Source organism: Myodes glareolus, chromosome 6 (genome assembly GCF_982192425.1).
Source record: "Myodes glareolus chromosome 6, mMyoGla1.1, whole genome shotgun sequence".
Classification (NCBI taxonomy): Eukaryota; Metazoa; Chordata; class Mammalia; order Rodentia; family Cricetidae; genus Myodes; species Myodes glareolus.
The window spans coordinates 55,523,201-55,541,096 of NC_142031.1; the positions used below are offsets into that span (position 1 = coordinate 55,523,201).

The 17,896-nt window shown below is 45.3% G+C and overlaps 1 long non-coding RNA gene across 1 annotated transcript in view; it reads left to right on the forward strand.

Moving 5' to 3' along the window:
* The window catches only part of LOC146894259 (uncharacterized), a 28,890-nt gene extending 11,316 nt beyond the window's left edge, over positions 1-17,574 (forward strand). The window contains exon 3 of the long non-coding RNA XR_015002029.2: positions 17,383-17,574. This is a non-coding gene — a long non-coding RNA (uncharacterized LOC146894259). The remainder of the gene's footprint in view (positions 1-17,382) is intronic.
* The last annotated feature ends 322 nt before the right edge of the window (positions 17,575-17,896 follow it).

Below are 17,896 nucleotides of genomic sequence, written 5' to 3' on the forward strand. Positions count from 1 at the left end.
GCTCTGACTTCACACCACAGTAGACAGCGTGGCTTGGCAGCGTGCTAGGGAAGAGTCTCCTGAAACACGTATTTACTCAATCACAGCTCTCCCGACTGGCGCTCTATATTTACCAATCTAACATGGCTGCCAAGGTTCCACTCTTCTCCCGTAGTTCTGATTCCACTCAGCTGTAACGATCACTATTTTTAATGCTGAGTGAATGTCACATTTTCCCCTCTCCTTAGAGGATTCTAATTATCTGTTTGTCAGACTTCCCTCTGAGAAAATGAAAGATTTCTTGAAGGAGGCCTTTTTATCTGGACTCCTCCCTCTCTTAGCAGATATCTGGGGGTCATTCTATATATTTCCAATACCTTGCTAGACCTCTGCTAAGACTTCTTGTAGCTTAATTTACATTAACATTTCTTTAAAAAAATATGTATCGATGCATTTCTCTTGGTTTTTATTTATAAAAACATCTCACTGTTTTACCATGATCTCGTCTATAATATCAAGGAACACTGTTAAAAAATAAATATGCTTATCCTAAAAGTAAACAGTCATTGTTGAAAATGTGTTCAGTCTAGAAATATGGGGAACTCTATCATTAATTGCATCCCACCATCACTGCTGTATTAGAATATTGTGTGCACAAGTGGTCCCCATAGTATGGCCACGTTCCCAGCTGTCACCTCATGGAGATAAGATCTCATAGCCTCCTTTCTTCAGTTAACACGAGTCAGGCAACTGCTAATGACATCATATTTACATCAGCTAGAAATCACGATGTGGACATTCCCTTTGGTTGATCATTACTGCTGTCCTCTGTAAGCAAGATCCCGAGAGTCTTCACTAAAAGGTTCCTCTGTCTATCTCTTTTCCATCAGGATAAAAAAGTAATATTATTATGCCCAGGGGACATTTTTAAGGTCCCTGATACATATTTCCAAGTTGCTTTCCAAAAGGGCTGGATCCCTTTAAACTCCTACCAGCAATATGTGAAGAGTATTCACTGGCATGATGCAGCCTATGCAAACCATAGCTACGCTCCCAACGGGGGAAAATAGCATTCTATATTAGGAGAATGGTGGAAGTGTTTTCTGAGCTGAGCAGACATTAAGACAGTTGAAACACTTGGTTTAGAAAGCTCAGCAAATCCTTTGTCCATTGACCATGATGGAATGGGCTTCTGAAAACCACGAAAAAAACACTGGCAATATAGAGCTCGAACAGCCTTTATGTTCAGTGACCAAGCCCCCTGCCAATGCTTGGTCATCTGGTGGTGCCAGGGAACCAGAATTATTTGGTAAATGCCGTGCTGCAGGAATAGGGGATCCCAAGGAAACATGTGGGGAGGGCCCTAACCAGCAGCGGCAGATGCTTGCCCCAGGAGGTGACATAATGAGCCGAGGTACGAGACTTGCAGGCTATGAAGGAAGAGCGAATGGGTGTTTCACAAAGAATTTTCTGCTGCGTGCCAAACAGCCTGGAGTCCCAGAAGGTGCAGTGTCTCCAAGCAGGTGAAGGCAGTGTCACAGAATTGGAGACGACAGGGGTAGGATGGAGGGAGTTAAAGGTTGACATCTGGGCGGATGAGAGATGAGGACAGGAGCTGAGCATCTTTAATGAGTTTACACTGGCAGGAGGCAATGGGGAACAGGCAGGATCTACTCATCAGGGTGCTGTGATTACGAGGAACAGAAGTAGAAGACCCAGCACAAGCCAGGAAACCTGGGACAAGCCGTGGCTATCACAGCTGCCTCCTGATCTACAAGAGTGCCCGTGGGGTTGGAGAAACGGCATGGCAGACATACACATCAACTGGCAGCTCTAGGCTCGTCTGAATAAAGACTTGAAAGTTAGAGGGAGTAGGACTCTCATGTTCACACGAAGAATATACCATTGAGGAAGGGAATGCGAATGACTGAATTGAAGAAATAGGAATTTAAACATTCTAAATCTTAGATGTTACTGAAGGAGAAATCCGGGTAGGATGTGCCATGTGTGGTCTCTAGCCCGTGGGATTAGCTCTGACTTGGAAACAGAATGAGGCCTGAGTACAGAGGAATCAAGGAAGGCGTGGTGGTAGAGGAAGCTGCAGAACCCAGGCAGTGAAAAGACAGAGGTGAGTTATGTACTTACACATGGCAGATAAGCAGCCATGGACTTGATCAAAGGGGCGCTGCCCTTATCACTCATGATTCATAGATTCATTTTCCTCTGCTCGCTTATCTAAGATTTTCTAGTTAGACATCTGTTGATGTGATTAAAAATCCTTGACCAAAATCTTCGCTGGGGAGAAAAGGGTTATTTAGTTTACCGCTCTGGATTAGAGTCCATCTTTGAGGGAAGTCAAGACAGAAACTATATATCAGGCCTGTTTGCTATTTCACACAGCGTTACTTCTGGCCAAGGAATTCGCGCACATCCAAGGGAATACATCTAGAGCCAAGGGGGATGCTGCTCACCCGTGTGTCCTCAGTTAGTTCTCGTACATAGTCCAGGAGCGCTTGCCTAGGTATTGGGCCACCCGCAAGTAGGCTGGGCCCTCCTACATCAGTTAGCCATCAAGACATCACCCACGGACCGGTCTGACCTAGACGCATCTTTTTCTGTGGCTCTCCTCTCATGTGACTCTAGGCCGTATCAAACTGATGGTTAAAACTCAGTAGGACATCAAGTACCTGTCATCGCTTTCTCTAATCGTTCATGCATACAGCGGTCATTTATTGAGCCAGAGGATTAAGCTCCAAGGAGTCACAAATCAATGAGACAGTTTCTCCTCTCAGAGAGGGATATGTCTAGTCTAACGGCAAAGGCAGGCATGAGGACCCCAGATGACAACACATGGTGACAGATGCTTAATGTTAGCGAGGAATTGTTTGAATTCAGACTAATCGCTTTCTCTGGGGCTGTTCTTTAAAGGAGATAATGCTCGAGCGAGTGGAGACATAGCCCTCAAAATTAGGCAAGGCTGTGATGGAGTCTTGACAGACAGATATTGTGACCAGAAATACATGAGCCTTTGACCAATGTGCCTGAGCCAGGGGATGTTGGGAGGATGCTGGAAATGAGCTAGGTCTTATCTCTAGGCACTCATGATGCCAGAATAAGAAATTCAAGCAAGTCTGGAAGTGCTGCTGGGAAGCAGTTTTCTCCTGGGAGGGTCATGGTAGTTCTGTAAGCTATAAGGATCAGCCATTCTGCAGAGCAAGATGGAGGGCATCTCAGTTTCTTTTCTGTTGCTGTGGTAACATACCCTGGCAAGAGCGACGTTAGGATGGGTCTATTCTGCTCAGTTGGAGGTTACAGTCCATAGCGATGTGGAAGTTACAGCAGAGTGAGCTTGAGGGAAATGGTCACGCTGCATCCATAGCCAAGAAACGAGCAAGGCCTGTACTTAGCATCCTTTCTCCTTTTCATTTGGTCCAGGACTCGATCCATGAAATAGTTTTGCCCACAAGTAAAATGGGTCTTCCCATATCAATGAACATAGCTGAGATAAATCCCATGAATATGCCAAGCTGACCAGAGACACTACCCATCAGAACAGGACATGTGGGTACCTCAGAGACAGGGGTGAGGAGGTTGGAATGAGGGCCTGGATTTAACCGACCCCAGCAGCATTGGGCAGAAGCACCGCCATTTCTGCGATGTTAAAGAGTTGGATTGGTGAGATGTGAGGCCATCTGGCAGTAAAGGGTAGGGAAGGTGAGCAGTGGTGTGGTATTTTGACCAGGTGGGTTGCTTTCATTTGATCTACTTCCAGCCCGTGAGGGCAATCTGGCATCGTAGTGTTTCAACTGCACAGTCTGTAGGAAAGAGGCCCAGCTCCACACAGATCAGCCCACCTGTTGTTAAAACTTCAGCATGCCTTGCACTGTTCACAGTGATAAGCAAGTGAGGGGGTATCTTGTCATCAGTGATCACCATTTGTAATAGGGTTCTCTCAAAGATAGGACAGATGAGTCGTGGTCCATCCTGCGTTAAGCTGTGGACACACTGAGCGTGTTGTCATCTTAGAAAAGGGTGGGGACCAGAGCAACAGCCGGGGAGGAGGCAGGATCTGAGGCAGGCTGGGGAGAACGGGAGCTGTAAATCCACAGTGCTATGACTGTACTTTCAAATTAGGCTGTGGGCTGAGGTTCTGTGCACCTTCTCAAACCACCAAGCAAGTTTAAGATTGGAGACTTAGAAAGTTACCCACAACCAGATAGTCTCTTTTGCATGCTGTAATTGCCGTCAAAGTGTTCTCTATCATCACCCCTTAGTCCTTCAACGTCTTGGTGGCATCTTTGAAGACATTTCTGCCCAGTGATGTGAGGTGAAGGGACTGTATTCAGAGAATGCTAGGCCTGATGCTAATGAGGCTGTCTGGACAGGGCTTATGCCAGAGACCACTGTGTTCTTGCTGAGGTGATCCTGGCTATGCTGACAGCTTCTCTGGTTGCTGAGCTCATGATCAAGACCACCATCCTGTGGGCCAAGCCTGATGACAAAGCCCAGCAACTTCGCTAATCAGGAGGCTGAGACAGAAGAATCATGAGTTCGAGACCTACTCCAGCAACTTCGGAAAATTCTGCCTCAAAATGGAAATAAAAAGACTGAAGGTATAACTCAGCAGTAGAGAGTTTGCCTAGGTGTGTAAGACTTTGTGTTCAATTCCTGGTACTAAAAATGAGAGGAAAGTGGCATGAAGTGTCATGCTCAGAGTGTCCCCTTTACCCATCGGGAAAAATCTGAAAGTACCTTCACCTTGGGGTGGGGATGGGGTTCCAAACTAAGGACTAATGGCTCCGTTGTCATCTGGGAGCATTCGCTTCTACATTTTCTGCCTGATTTCGTTTCTTGACTTATAAGAGGAACTAAGACCCTGGAAAGGAAACCCTGCTCGTCCTAAAGCTTCAGCGATACAGGCGAGCTATGTGCCAGCACCCAATAAGTTAGAAGGGAGGCGTGAGGTCAGAAAACCCAGTGAAGATTAAGGCTCTCTGTGGTAAATTGCATTATTGCTAACAACCTTCCTAGCTGGCCCTTCTGTCTTGATACTGATTTCTGGTTCTTCTGTTCTGAGACCCATGAAGGCCCCCTACCTCGGTGAGATTTAGATTTGCTTTGGAGACTCACTTATCACATCTCATGCTCTATACCTGCTTACTTTGATTTATTTTTCTGTCCTCCATACAACTCCTTCCTCATGTCCCAGTGTCCCTGAGTTCCACTAGGCAGACCACCTCCCAGCACCAAATCAAAGTCCCACACTGTTGCTCGTGTGTATAGAGGGGAGTATATGACAGTTCTCCCTGCCTCTTTGTAAAGACATTTCAGATGTTCTAACACAATCTACCACACTATTGATCTCCAAAGAGGTTAGCATCTTTGCTGCTCAGCTATGCTGTCCATGTCGAGGTGTTGGCTTGAGTCCTGGCACCTGGACCTTAATCAGAAGGTCCTGGGGAGGGTCTTCCCTGGTTAGCAAGCCCATTCATCTTTAGTTCCCAGAGACTACTGCCTAAGAGGTGGGAGAGAGAGGCAATAGGAAAAGTTTCTGTTCATTTCTAGAGCCCAATTCCTGTACTGAGAGGGCTTGGCCACAACACTTGGCTTTGGTGAGTGTCTGCATGCTTGTGAGGCATGAAGAATATTGGATATTCCATAACTTTTTTTCTTCCGACTTCCATACTGAGAGTGTCAAGCCTTATGAAAAGCTTCCCAGCTATTTCCCACAACAGAGAAAAGCCCAGTGGTCTTCTGATGCTTGATGTCCATGGTCAATATTTGTTCTGAGTTTTGGCTCTCCAACACGAAGCGGGAGCTCTCTGATGACTACCCTTCTCTAACATCGTATTCTTTCTATTCACTGACTGGAAATGTAGGCAGAGAGTAAGAAATGATGCGCTTGAGGATCTCATGATAGCTTGATTGACATATTGAGTCTTATGCCCTTACAGCAACCCTTTGACTCACCGTGAGCCATACGTTAGCAAGGAGCAAAGCAATATCTTTTACTAACAATTTTAGAGCTGTCTTCTTTATCTTCTAAAGAGATTACAACTGTGGTATTCCTGGTGAGAAAAATAATAATTAGCTAGATCAGATATAATTTCCTAGCCTACAGGGATGGAGGATCCTTGTGAAAATATACTACAGACTCCTTCAAAATAGTGAGACATGCCTGCGCACATGCATTTGAGAGAGGGAGGGAAGAGAGGAGTGAGGATGGATACGAGTATTACCTTTTTTACCCCATGGTCACAGCAGCTAAGCCTCAGCAGAGTTGGTAGCTACTGGTAGAGGAGAAACCAAAGATAAACTGCATGTATGTAGGGTGAGTTCCAGAGTTTGTGCTGTAGTAATCCAGAGCTCCAGAGCGTGGGATCAGCGTGGCTTTCTGAGGACCTGTCCCCACTACCATTCGCTCCGTATCTCTCCAGTCTTTTCTGCATTCAAACCCTATCTAGACAATGTAATTCACTAAGGCGAGTGCCAATCCTTGACCTGGACCTTTGCCCCAGGACTTCAGCTCTGGTCCCACCCACTCTTGAGCTTTGTGGGTGTCATTTGTGCAGTCAAATGACTCCCTTCTATCCAACAGCACTGGGACAGAACTTCTAGCATGTGGGGTTTCATGAGACCCTCCCCATTTCTCTCTCAAACTTCAACAACTCAATAGCATGTAACAACACGTGCATGCCAATAGCAGGCCTCACTGATGCGAAGCTACACAGGACGGGGTCACCCTAAGCTCCAGGGTCCTGCATACACGCTTCACGCTTCACACTTCCGCCTTAGAAGAACTCTGTCATTCCTCAGTGCACAGGCTGGTCATCCAGAAACTTCCCTTCCGATTGCATATTTGATGGAAACAAAGTCAGTAGTTCCAGGAGACACCTGACTGCCGCCTCTCACACCCATTGCGGTATTAACTGCAGTGTGGTCCCTATACAGACCCATCCAAGTATCTGTCGGTGCAGGAATGGGTAGTGGTGCATACACACAACGGAAAAAACACCCACCTTACAAAAATGAAGGGGACTGTGCCATTTGGGACAACGTGGCTGGATTGGGGGAGGTTCTCCTAAGTGCCGGGAAGATCTCAAGCCTCGGCCCAGGGAGGGAGCAGTGGAAGAGCGGCAGTTTAAAAAGTTAGGGCTGTGGCTCTTAACCGTGGGTCGACCGTGGGTTGAGACCCCTTTGGAAGTCCAACGACCTTTTCACTGGGGTCACATATCAGATGCCCTGCATATCAGATATATACGTTATGATTCATAACAGTAGCAAAATGACAGTTACTGAAGTAGCAATGAAAACAATTTTGTGGTTTGGGGGTCACCACAACCTGAGGAACTGTGGCAAAGGGTCACAGCATTAGGAAGGTTGAAACGCATGGAGTGAAATGTCTGAGAATGGTTTGTGTTTATGAATATGCTCTATCCCTGAACCTACAGCTGGACGTACAGCAAAGCCACAGAGCAGTGGTCAAAACATACAGATGGGTTAGATTCTGTAACACTCTTTCCCACCCAACCCTGACCAAGGCAGAGCCCAGCAGCTCCTCCCCTCCTCTAGCTAGTCCTTCTCGCTGGATTCTCAAGAGGGAGAAAACCAACCACAAGTGGAAACAGTCTCTCTAGAAAACCTCCAGGGGCAAACAGAACTAACTCCTCAAGGGTTCTGTTCCTTCGGTAATCCAGGGAAACAGGATGATAAGGGGAGAAATGAGGTGAGGTGTGGGGAGACAGAAAAGGGAGCCAAAGGCTAACCGGGCTGTGCCTGTGGACACAGGAGAGCTGATTGCCGTGTTTGAACTGTGGCCTGGTGAGGGTCAGAGGAGGGTGTCTGATACTAAGGGGCTTAGGAGGTAAAAGGAGAAAGAGAACCAGGATCCGTGGTACATTGTGCACAAGAGATGGGCTGTGCTTTGAAAACTATACTGTTTTTAGACTGGGTATCATAAGTAATGGTTCAATAAGAGTTGCAGATAAAAATAAAAGTGTAAGAATTTTTAATGTGGGATTTGGGGGGGGGGGGGGGTTAGAAAAGGAGTAGGGATGGAAAAGAAAAAGGAGGAAGCCAGTTAAACAACATAAATTTCCTGAACACCTGTTCTGTTCTGGGTCTGGCTGGGATCCTGGAAAAAGGGATGACTAACAGAGTCGCCCCTGCTCTCCGGCATCACACAAATAACAGGGAGGGAGATGTGTTTATCAAGAACTTCTAGACATGGTACCTGGGATGTGTTCCCACAGTGCTTCCAAACCCTGAGGCTCATCGCACTGACCCCACTACTCAGACAGTGGAGGATGATGCCCGTGTGGGATGCCAAGGCACCCTGGCCAATGACTCCCATGTCCATAGCTGTGGAAGGCAAGATGAACAGTTTACAGTGTAGCATTAACGGAACACCCGAAGGTCCTTGAAACCCCATACATATTTATTGGTTACCACTATCTAGATAGTATACCAAATGCTTAAAAAAAGCATTCTCTCACTTAATCTTCCCACTCACCATGTGTTACAAGTTGGTCATTATAACTATCCTCATTTTATAGAGGCCTGAGTGACAGAGACAATGATTTCCTCGTTTGTCACGGGGTCCAGTGTTAAGTTGAGAAGGGAGCAATGAATTACCCCATGACTTGTGATTCAGGGAGAGCAGGAGTGAGTAAGCCCAGAGGGGTAGGGTCAGAAGGTTCTAGAAGATAGCGAAGGACTTTGGCTTTTGTCAATAGGACTCTGGAGTCTTGGTATGGCTTGTAGTGGAGATTAGAGCCCAGGGTTCCACCTGAAACACACTGCTGAGTGTCACTGAGAGACAGAAGGGTCGGGGCTCAGAAAAGATGAGGGCTGCACTGTGTGGTATTTTGAGCAGTGTGTTGTATGTATGTGTGCTTGAGCACTTGTGTGTGTGTTTGTGTGTGTGTGAGGGGGGGGAGAGAGTAAACAAAGTACACATGCTAATGTATCAGTTAGGAGTACATAGTAATTAAAGTCCTGTGTCATAGAAGACCTACAATATGTCCTTATGATGTCCTTAGCTCCCATCATGGTCAAATTTTAAAAAAAATCATGCCTATCATTCAAAGGTAAATGGACTTTTATTGATGGAACTGGTGGTGGAGACGTGGGGCAAGAACTTGTTTAATTGCTTCGAATCAATGAGAATCAAGTCTAATAGAAAACTAGTCATAGTATAAAATGCCAATAAATACTTAATTTTTATATAGTCGTTGTGACACAAATGGAGCCCAGATGGGCAGTGCTTGCCCCATTAATGTGTCAATAAGTTAAGGTTGAGAATACCGTGGGATAGAGGTGCCCTGAAGAGCAATGGAAAACAAGATGGCATTTTCTCGGGTACCATCTACTCAACTCTCACAGCGATGCCACTACTTGACTTACACTCAAGGTAAGGGGACCATGAGTTTTGAGTAGAAATATCCATAGGTATTTTTCAAAAAGAGGCAGAAACAAGTGCAGAAAGCCAGCGATAAAGGGGTTGACTAGATAGATGGAGTAAAATAGGCAAAACATGTGAAAGATGCCATAGCCCGTAACACGGGGGCTGTGATGATGGAGAAAAGTTAATGACATGGGCATAGTGTTGAATGAGATGTCTCCCATAGCCTCAGGCATTTGGATACTCAGTCATCAGATGATAACGCAGTTTGAGGATGCTCAGAAGGTGTCACTTTATTAGAGGTGTGTCACTGCAGACAAGGCTGTGGGGGTCTAAAGACTCCCATCACTTTGCATGTTCTCTCTGCTTTCTAACTATGGTTCAAGGTGTAAGCTCTCAGCTTCCTGTTCTAGCCACCACGCCTCTACTCTGCCATCACAGATACTTAACCCTGTGGAATTCTAAGCCCCAAGAAACTCATCTGTCTATTGCTTTAGTCAAGATGTTGCCACAGCAAAAGAAAAGTATAATAGATACATATAGATACATAAAGATCTAACCAGTACATGAGGGGGCAATAATCATATCTTATGGGCGGAAAATTCCACTCAGCTTATGGCCAACAAAACATTTTAAATTAAATTTTAAATTAAAATAACTTATAAGAGCTTCCCACACTTTTGTGAGAAGCACAAACGAATGAAGTTGGTAAGAGAAAGACCACTCCAGAAGAAGGCGGGCTTCAAATAGCACCACCAAGGCAGCCAATTCTCAAGGTTGTATGCAACCTTCCCTTTCGAACTGGTAGATTCGTCAGTCCTTCATGTCTAGTTGAAATATGAATTCCCTGCAGCTTGCAGCTGATGGAAAAACATTTGCAGACTGACTAGGACCACTTTCCCATCATTCATGGCCTTGTGAGGACAAAGAGAAGTCTGGTAAGCTGTATGGCCAACTGACTCCTAGGCCAAGGGTTCTGACCACGTTTAGTTGATTATGAAAAGGCCTCTTTGTTAAACAAGAAAGTCATTGTCTAATACTATTGTGATGTCGCTTGGTCATCAAGTGGCTATTTTATGCAAAGCAGAGTGTCAGACAGAAAGACAGCTGGACTTCATCTTTCCAACATAACAGGCTGTTGGGTGTCATTTGCATATATTTAAAACCTCTCTCTCTCTCTCTCTCTTTCTCTCTCTCTCTCTCTCTCTCTCTCTCGTCTCTCGTGTGTGTGTGTGTGTGTGTGTGTGTGTGTGTGTGTGTGTGTGTTTAGGTATTTAGGTAAAGGCTTATAACAAATCTCTAAAGTCCATAGAAACCTCACGTACCTACAGAAGGGTACATTACAATGGTAAAGATGAGAGGAACACGGCCTTGTGTATTCTGCACCAAAGGGTTTATTAGAACAGGTTATGGGTGCAACTAAATGATTGACTGAATGGGGAAAGATTGCAGGAACATGTATCATCTGTCTTCTGTCTCCTGTCTGTCTTTATCATCTATTTACCTCTTCTCTGTCTTCTATTTATCTTTGCATCATTCATCTATCACCTATCATGTATTGGTCCTCTATCAATATATCTATCGTCTAACAATCTATCTATCACATCTCTATCCATATATCATCTAATTCGTCTCATATGGCGAGACATATTCATTGATCAAAGAAATCTAGAAGAAGAAGCCGTTTAGAGAGGGCAGTGAAAGAATTCCACACTGGGGGGTTTGGGTTCCGGGGAGACTCAAGTTAAATTGGGTCGGTGCCTCAACTTCACGGCTGAGGTGGCAGAAGGGGTAACGGCAAACACAGCTGTAAAAAATTCACTCAGCTAGTGGAGAAAGGTGCAGCCTTCTGGGTAGTAAGAACTTCTGACATTGATGGGAGGAAAACCATGCAGAGTTTGTAGACCAAGAGTTCCATCACTCAGGGAAGCCAGAAAGGGCCAGAGCTGATGGTGACGGGGATTAATTAGCAGATGTTTGGCGGTTCCAGGAAGAGAACGAACGAACGATGTGGGAGGGAAGAAGCGAAAGCTGCGTGAAGAGCATTCCAGTAACCTGAGAGAGGAGCCTAGGAAGGGGCAGCGTGAGGAGCGTGGGCAGTCGTAAAGAAGCGGGCATTTCACTGGATAGGGCCATGTTGGGTAACGTACTTTTCAGACTCACGCATAAAAGTGAGCACACAGAGCTCTGAAATCAGTGCCAGTTTTAAGGTGGCAATAGTGGAATTTGGAGCCAGGCTCGGGCAGGGTCTCACCAAGTGCAGATCCTCCCGTAACTGCAGATCCTCTCCACCCACAGTGCTGGCCTGCTTACAGACCATGCTCAACCAAGATCCAGCTAATTACAGGCCTTGGAGCAGAGGATGTGAATAAAAGGGCCATGGCAGGAGCGAAGCGGGGTGGTAGAGAAAGGATCAAGCCAAATTAGAATCTTGTTTCTTTTCTGACATGAAGATTTGGGGGGGTTTATTTTACTTTTTTAAAGAACCGCCTTCTTATGGGACTTATCCCAAGCAAAGAGAAGGAACCCAGAAATGACAGAAAGCCATATTGACTCCAAATCCCAAAGTGTGAGTCCAACCAGAGCTGCATTTGACAAATCTGTTAATGCCCAAGGGCGACCAGCAGCCCAGAAAGGGTAGTTGGGGGAGTGTTCTCCAGGCTCACAAGGCCAAGGAAGGGTCAGGAACGGTCATGAACATTTATCAGTCTATCAAATCCTCCACACCAGCAATCCCACTGTGTATCACCCGCTGGACGGGCATGCCAAGGGTTCTACAGTTGAAACAGTGACGTGGCAGGATTTGTTCTTGAAGGGAAATGGGATCACTGCTAGGCAAGGCCCCGCTCATCATTTCTCCGCTAATTAGAGTGTATATGTGTGACTTTCTCTCTCCTCCCTCCCCACCTCCTGTCCCCCTGTCACTCTCTCCTAGTTGGCTCCAAAGCTTTTATTTCCTTGATCTCCTGCACCACTTCTTACCCTGATGAAGCTGGAAACAGAAGGGCAGTTATCTACCTGGCTCACACGGTAACCCAGGAAACTCTCAAATGTGTGGAGTATTTTTTTCACTCTACCACATCCATGGCTTCCGGGGCCTCTTCAAAGGTTAAGAAAATGAAAGGGGTTTTGTGTCCCCAGAGCTAGGAGGTTGATTTAAATTACAGACCAATCTGAAATCTCAACCGGTTCTTTCTCAGTAATTTCTCTATACTAGCTAAGATAACAGAGTCAGAAGACTCACTGTGGGGGCTGTGGTGTGAGTGTCTAAAGTTTACCCCGCTGGTGTCTGTGTAATCTGATGGCATCTGCCGTCCAGAGAAATTTGCCCAATCCACTCTGCTTTTTTTTCTACAACTTTGCAACTTAATTACCTATAAAAAAGAAAAATAAAGTTAATACCAAACCAGTGAAAAAGACACGGCCATTGCTGTTACCTGACCACCAGCTGCCTGGCTATGGCACAGGTGCTATTGCACAGCCTGAAAAGATAGCACAAGTCTTAGGAACATGGATGAAAGTCTTCAATTTTATAATTATTACGGCTGTTAAAGTTGGTCATAGTTATAAAATAGCCTTTGTTTGAAGCCTCTTAATAGATAATTGTTGTAAAAAGTTGGGGAAAACCACAGTCAATTAAGAAGAATGAAGAAAAATTGATTTAAACCCATCTCCCTGCTTTAACCACTACCGGCATCTTGGTCTGTTTCTTCCCACTGTGAAAGCTTCTGGGTGTACACAGTTGATTTTACACTGTGTACCCTCCTGTCTTGACCCTGAAATCTACAGGAGGCGCTCCTCCCAGCCATGGCCAGCTTTAAATAACTGCTTTGTTGCAGGAGGAGAGCCCATTGTGTGGGGGCTGTAAATCATTACAGGATTCCATCTGGGGATTTGAGGGGATTCCAAGCATTGTGATAATAGAGAAGATCATTAATATTTTCCTGGGATAAAGGTTGTTTTATCAGACTTATTTTATATGTCTTTATATTCAGTTGGAGTTACATTTTGGGTTTCTTTTCTTTATATTATATTGGAAAAAGTTTAGTTGGAGTTACCAGATGAAAAGTAATTGATATTTAAGACCTGATCATTTTTCTCTCTCATATTTCTTTGTTGTTGCAGTGTGTGTGTGTGTGTGTGTGTGTGTGTGTGTGTGTGTCTGTTACACCACATGAGTGTTCAGGTGTATGGGTGTATGGCTCAGTTAACCTGCATGTGCCATAGCCGGAGAAGTCTCTATCCCTCTCAGCCCTCACTGCCTTGAGACAGGGTCGCCCACTGAACCAGAAGTGCAGCTTTTTATGTGAGGGCTGAGGAGTCAAACTCGGGTCCTCAAATTTGTAAAGAAAGCACTCCTGCCCATTGAACCATCTCCCCAGTCAGTCCTGTGTGGATCTGTCAAATCACTTTCTACAACATTTCTGATGTGCGAGCTTTCTCTCAGGAATAATTGCTTTGAGTCTAAAGTTCCGGCTGACAACGTGCATGAACTCTGAGGCTGAAGGCAGAGTCTTGACACACAATGGCTGTTTGTCATTGGAACTCTGGGATCACATAACTTATGAATGGCCAGGTAGGTCTGCAAAATGACAAAAACAAACATCACCAAACAGAAGCCTCAGAAAGTCATGGGCAAGGCGGGGGGGGGGGGGGGGGTGGCGGCGGGGAGCTTGTCAGAGCTATTGGCATGTTTGTGAGCTAAGGCTGACACTCCTGGCATATGGCTGGGCGCCCTGGTTGACTTTGATTGGAGCTTGTGGAATTCTCCTGATGCTGCCATTAGTGTTCCTCATTTCCCTTTGTCTAGCAGTGACTTCCAGAATACCCTCGCATCCACTCCACTCGGCTCATCTGATCCGTCACATTCTGCACGGCCATACATCCTTGCTTATATTTAGACTCTACTCGCTTTCTCGCTCCCTTCTCCAAATTCCAGGCAGATTTCAGACACTACTAAGCCAGAGAATGCATGCTGTCACTTTGTCATATAAAGCGCATGCTTACACATACACACATATACATCTGAAGAACCTATCCTAACCAAGATGGCCTTTGCTTAGAGGAAAAAAAAAAAAAAACAGGAGAAGACAGTTTACACTGCAGTGTAGCAAAGACCATATTTTCGCGTATTTAGGAACAAAGGCATGTCAGGCTTTATTGAGCACATCACTAACTATATAACTAGCGTTAAACACTCTATTTGCAACTGTTGCTGTGTGTTTTGTGTGTGATTATCACCCCTAGATCTGCATCCTATAAAAAGATATTTCTGTTTGCTTAATTATAAAGCTCTTTATGAACAGGCTCCTCTGTAAATAGCTTGGTGCGGCTGAAATAGAAATATAATTATAATGAAGGCAGATGTTTGTGAGATACTGGCTCATGAAACTTGTTCGGAATCTACAAAGGAGCAATGTCGGAGCGTGTGTTTATTGCCAGGCCAAAGCTGGAGCGAGGAGAGCTTTGCCTCTGGGCTGGGTGCATGTGCCTCCAACTTTTGCTCTGTGGCCTCCATGTTGAGGACAGAAGGGGCTCACCTGACTTAGAGCTGAGTAGATAGGACAGTCAGTTTGGAGAGAGAATGGGGCAAAGCTGAGAAGAACAGAATACCCTGGACCAGGTTGAAGGAATGAAGCCATGCTGTGTGTACATAGCTCTCCCCACTATACAACTTGGGCTTTGTCAGTGGGGACTGGAGTTTGGGTGGTCTGCTGTGATTATGTTGAGGTCCGTTCACGGGAGAGAGTTTCCTTCCTCCTGACTGGATTATCTAGAGATTACTCACACAGGAAAGTGAGGGGCGGAGGTTAAAGGGAATGTTCAAATGACGAGTTTCTCTGCATTTGGGAAAGCAATACACTCGTGTGGGGAAAGGCAGCAATTGTGTGGGGGTTAAACACTGTGATGTTAAATGATCATCTGATCTCTAGGCTAACAGCCAGGTGTTTTATTTGATTCAGGTGAAATTCCTTTTAAATTCCCTCGTAAGGGGACAAGGCCCTTAAAGTCACCAAGCTTTCTACCCACCCTTTCTGAGTCACTACTGTGTTGAGGTTTTGAAGTAGTTTGAAAATGTTAGTTCCCTCTGTGTGTGTCTCTGTGTCTCTGTCTCTCTGTGTCTATCTAAATGCCCCCCCCAATGATTCCAAGAATAAAAGGAATTTAAAGGCAGGCCACCATGTGCCTATGGGAATCTGAATGATATGCTCTTTAAAACCACACTTTCCGGCTACTTTCTGCCATGTGCTGACATTTCGGGATTCTGCCATATGTATGTATGTATGTGTATATATATATATATATATATATATATATATATATATATATATATATATATAATCTGAAACCAGTACATATTAATTAAACACTACATATATATACTTTATATTTCTAATATAGTATGTGCACATACATGTATGCTATATCTTTTGTCTATATTTCTCACTCCTTCTGGGGTGGCACAGAGTCTCATATGTCAGTCACACTGGCTTCAGATTCTATATGAGAGATGATGGCCTTGAATTTGATTCTCCTACCTTCATTTCCACAGCACTAGGATGACAGGCTTCCTGTTCCTTGCCTGTCTTCGCAGTGCCTGTCATGAGGACCAGGGCATTGTGCATGCTTGCACTCCACCAGCTGAGCTACAGTCCCGTCCACATCCTCCTCCTGGAGCCCACATCATCCGCCATGTTGCTAACCATGTGTTATGACTGTTGTTATTTATTTAAGACTATGACGGGAGAAAGACACCATATGACGAGCCCAGGGGGAGGGGCTTTTATTGGGGGAAAGTGAAAAGGAAAAGGGGTTAGGGAAGAGGGGAGACCAGCCTCTGGGAACAGGCAGAGACAGAGAGACAGGCAGAGAAGCAGAGGAAGGGAGGGATGGAGGGAGGAAGAGACAGAGAAAAAGATAGAGATGGGGGTGGGCAAGGCCCACCTTTTAAAACAGGAACATAGTGAGAGTGGGCAGAAGGTGCTCTTAGTGGCTGCAGCTGAGGATGTATCCTGTCAGGACCCCAAGGGCAGGCTAATACAGATGCCTAAATACTAACAATGATGTCAAATGGCCAAGATAAAAGTATCCTCCCTCAGTTTACCTTTTTGTGAATGGTCTTAATGAGAGCTTTTGCCCAAGCACTCTTTCAAATGCCTGACTTTCTATGGTTAGCATCTGAGTGAGAGATATCCAGCGAAGCATCCACTGCAGGGCTGGGGCCTTTCCCGGAAAGCATGATGACCCCACAGGAGCTGTTGCTTTGTGAATCTTTGAGGAGCCGCAGCAATGGCCAAGAATTGCACATTAAGTGTCCACTGTCCACTGTGATGCCACACGCGTGCCCTGTGCTAAGCGACGCTGCACGTGCTTCGGCACTTGATTGACACCAACTCGGTTACAGCTCCTGGAGTCCTCTGTGTGAGGAGTTGAGTCTCAGCGATCCTGAGCAGTGTCCTGGTTTGCACTGATGGATGCCCAGCCAATGCTTCTGCCCTTAGCAAACTTAGAGCTGCTGTTTAGCTGGCATTATTTCTCTGAGTTCTTGGTCTTTGTGAAGATTCTTGATATCCATTCCCAGAGGTTTTTCTCTTGAAAGGAAATCCATGTCTCCTCCCCGTCACTTGCTTCTGTCATCACAAGCTGTCATAGTAAAGCAGGGCAGGTAAAGCACAGTCCCCCCTTTTATCTGCCAGGGAGGTTTGGCTTCTTATACAACATCCTGCCCATTCCTGTCAATTTTGTGTAGTGTTTTTCACATTTAATAACTTGAATGCTTCATTTTTAATGGCTATATGCTATTTATATATTGGAAATATTGACTGCATAGCACCCTGCTTTCTTTGGTGAATACATTATTTGTTATATTATTCAAAGCAACCAAGACAAAAAAACTTATCCTGGCTTCTATGCCATGGTTTTGTATTTGCTTTGGTTGTCATTTTGTAAAGATAAAGTGAAAGATTCATTCTCATATTCATTTTTATGCTTTCTTTCAGAAATGTCTATCCTTCAACTACCAAGAGAACTGATAATATTGGTCCAGGGAACAAAGCAAAACTCTGACTTCATGGAAGGCTGGGGATGGAGCTCGATGGTGGAATGCTTGCATGAAAAGATCCCAGCTTCACTTTTGTTAGTGTTTAGCATTCTGAAGTACTAATTGCATCAATGAATCCATTTCTTCCCTTCGGCTTGTGATGCTCTCTGCCTAAAGATATGAGGTGCACTTCTGGGGGTGAGGAGAGTACAGTTCTGTAACTACTTATCTATCATTCCTCTTCAGGGCTGCCCAAAACATGAAGGCTCTCTCTGTCTTTGCATGGTGAGGGGCAAAGATGCCAGCCAAGGAGAAGGAGACCCAAAGCTATGGGTGCAAAGAGCAAGAACGCCTATTTTTGTCTCCAAGCGGCGAAAGGAAGTTCCCTAGAGGCAACTACACTGACTCTAACTTTGGCTATGGGCTGAGAGGTTCCTTGGCCAGTTAGGGAAGTAAGAGGGGGGCCGAGCTTT